This window comes from Hyla sarda, chromosome 4, assembly GCF_029499605.1.
Source record: "Hyla sarda isolate aHylSar1 chromosome 4, aHylSar1.hap1, whole genome shotgun sequence".
Classification (NCBI taxonomy): domain Eukaryota; kingdom Metazoa; phylum Chordata; class Amphibia; order Anura; family Hylidae; genus Hyla; species Hyla sarda.
Window position 1 is genome coordinate 36,314,690 of NC_079192.1, and position 2,377 is coordinate 36,317,066.

The 2,377-nt window shown below is 50.7% G+C and overlaps 1 non-coding gene across 1 annotated transcript; it reads left to right on the forward strand.

The window, feature by feature from the left end:
* The first annotated feature begins 1,921 nt into the window (after positions 1–1,921).
* LOC130268093 (U4 spliceosomal RNA) lies at positions 1,922–2,062 on the forward strand. The gene has a single exon (XR_008843460.1). It is a non-coding gene; the product is annotated as a U4 spliceosomal RNA (small nuclear RNA).
* The last annotated feature ends 315 nt before the right edge of the window (positions 2,063–2,377 follow it).

A 2,377-nucleotide genomic window follows, 5' to 3' on the forward strand; every position in this document is an offset into this window, starting at 1 on the left:
GGAAGGAGAGGGGACCTCCGTGCGGCGTTATGAATGATCGGATCCCCGCAGCAGCGCTGCGGGCGATCCGATCGTTCATTTTAATCGCGAACTGCCGCAGATGCCGGGATCTGTATTGATCCCGGCACCTGAGGGGTTAATGGCGGACGCCCGCGAGATCGCGGGCGTCGGCCATTGCCGGCGGGTCCCTGGCTGCGATTAGCAGCCGGGATCAGCCGCGCATGACACGGGCATCGCTCCGATGCCCGCGGTTATGCTTAGGACGTAAATGTACGTCCTGGTGCGTTAAGTACCACCTCACCAGGACGTACATTTACGTCCTGCGTCCTTAAGGGGTTAAGGACCAATTGAATGGAGAGGAGGCACTCATGCTTGTGACTGCCCAATTTAGTCTCTATGGCAGTGTTTCCCAACCTTTTTCGGCTTGGGGCACCATTCCGAAAAAAAAAATTTCACTGGGCACCCTGACTGGAGTTGACGAGCAACAAATAAATAAAAAAAAGGGAAAAGCGTTGCAGGGTTGGGGTGCTGCTGCACTGCTGCTTTAGACAGCAACTCACAAATGATGTCTTCTGTAATCAGCGTCGTTCCTTTCTCTTCTCCATCTGGCACGGCCATCTTGACAATTTCTTCCAGCCACAATTCTTCACCGTTAAACCTACAAAACTAACATATCAGGCTCCACACTTTTTGAGTGACATGGGTGTAGGAGTGTACATGGGGTGACAGAGGGTGTAGAAGAGTGTACATGGGGTGACAGGGGGCAAAGGGGGTGATAGAGGGGTGTTGGGGGGTGGACATGGGTGACAGGAGTGTAGAGGGGTGGATATGGGTGACAGGGGGTGTAGAAGAGTGTGCATGGGTGGCAAAGGGGGAGATAGAGGGGTGTTGGGGTGGGTAGGAGTGTACATGGGTGGCAGAGGGGTGCAGAGGAGTGTACATAGGTGACAGGGGGTGTAGAAAAGTGTACATGGGTGACAGAGGGGTGACAGATGGGTGTACAAGAGTGTACATGGGTAACAGAGGGGTGTACATGGTTGGCAGAGGGGTGTAGAGAAGTGTGCATGGGTGACAGGGGGTGTAGAGGAGTGTACATGGGTGCCAGAGGGGTGTAGAGGAGTGTACATGGGTGACAGATGGGTGAAGAAGAGTGTACATGGGTGGCAGAGGGGTGTAGAGGAGTGTACATGGGTGACAGAGGGGCGTAGGGGGGTGACAGAGGAGTGTAGGGGGTGACAGAGAGGTGTAGAAGAGTGTACATGGGTGACAGAGGGGCGTAGGGGGTGACAGAGGAGTGTAGGGGGTGACAGAGGGGTGTAGAAGAGTGTACATGGGTGACAGAGGGGTGTAGAAGAGTGTACATGGGAGACAGAGGAGTGTCGAAGAGTATACATGGGAGACAGAGGAGTGTCCATGGGTGACAGGGGTCTATCGCCCCCTTTGCCACCCATCCACACTCTTCTACATCCCTCTGTTACCCATGTACATTCTTCTACTCTTCTACACCCCTCTGTCACCCCATGTACACTCTTCTACACCCCTCTGTCACCCCATGTACACTCCTACACCCATGTCACCCAAAAAGTGTGGAGCCTAATATGTTTGTTTTGCAGGTTTAACAGTGAAGAATTGTGGCTGGAAGAAATTGTCCAGATGGCCGTGCCAGAGGGAGAACAAACTGAAACGAAAAAACACCAAAAGTGAGGCTTAAGTGACCTTATCCTGTGTCCTCTTTCCCTTCCCCCTAACATGTTATCTGTGAACCACGTGTCTTTAACTTCCTCCTTTAGCGTTAAGGGAAGGGCTTATTTGCATATTCACACCCACAATCCTTTGCTTCCTGGGAGCTGTTGGCTTTTGTTTCTCCACAATGTTAATAAAGTCCCAGGTAGGGAGGGTGCAGCTCCTTATATAGTTCTGTAGCTTTGCGCAGTGGCAGTATCATAGCCCATGAGGTCAAACCGGGGCGTGATTATTGCTGATTGAAAACTTTTACCAATACCCCGTCATGATGACTTGAAATATAGTCAGCAATGGCAATTTTTGACAGTCTCCCAGGAGACTGACTTTTGTTGTTAATAACAGAAATCAGGAACAGATGTATGTTGTGCTCCTGGTGAGATTCTATAACAGTGCAGGTTCTCCTTCTCTCCACAAAAAAAGTTAAGAAATCCCCAATAAGTATGTAAACAGCCCCTTTTTCCCCATTTAATCACAAAAAGAATGAAAGAAAAATATAGTTTTCTGATCAGTGATGTCCTCTTTCCTTTTCTTCTTTGTCCGGATCAGACTGACACGTCTGCCGACAAACATGTTAGACTCTGCATTTTTCTAGTACTCTCCCCCCGCCCCCCCCCCCCCCCCCCCGAGAGTAGGT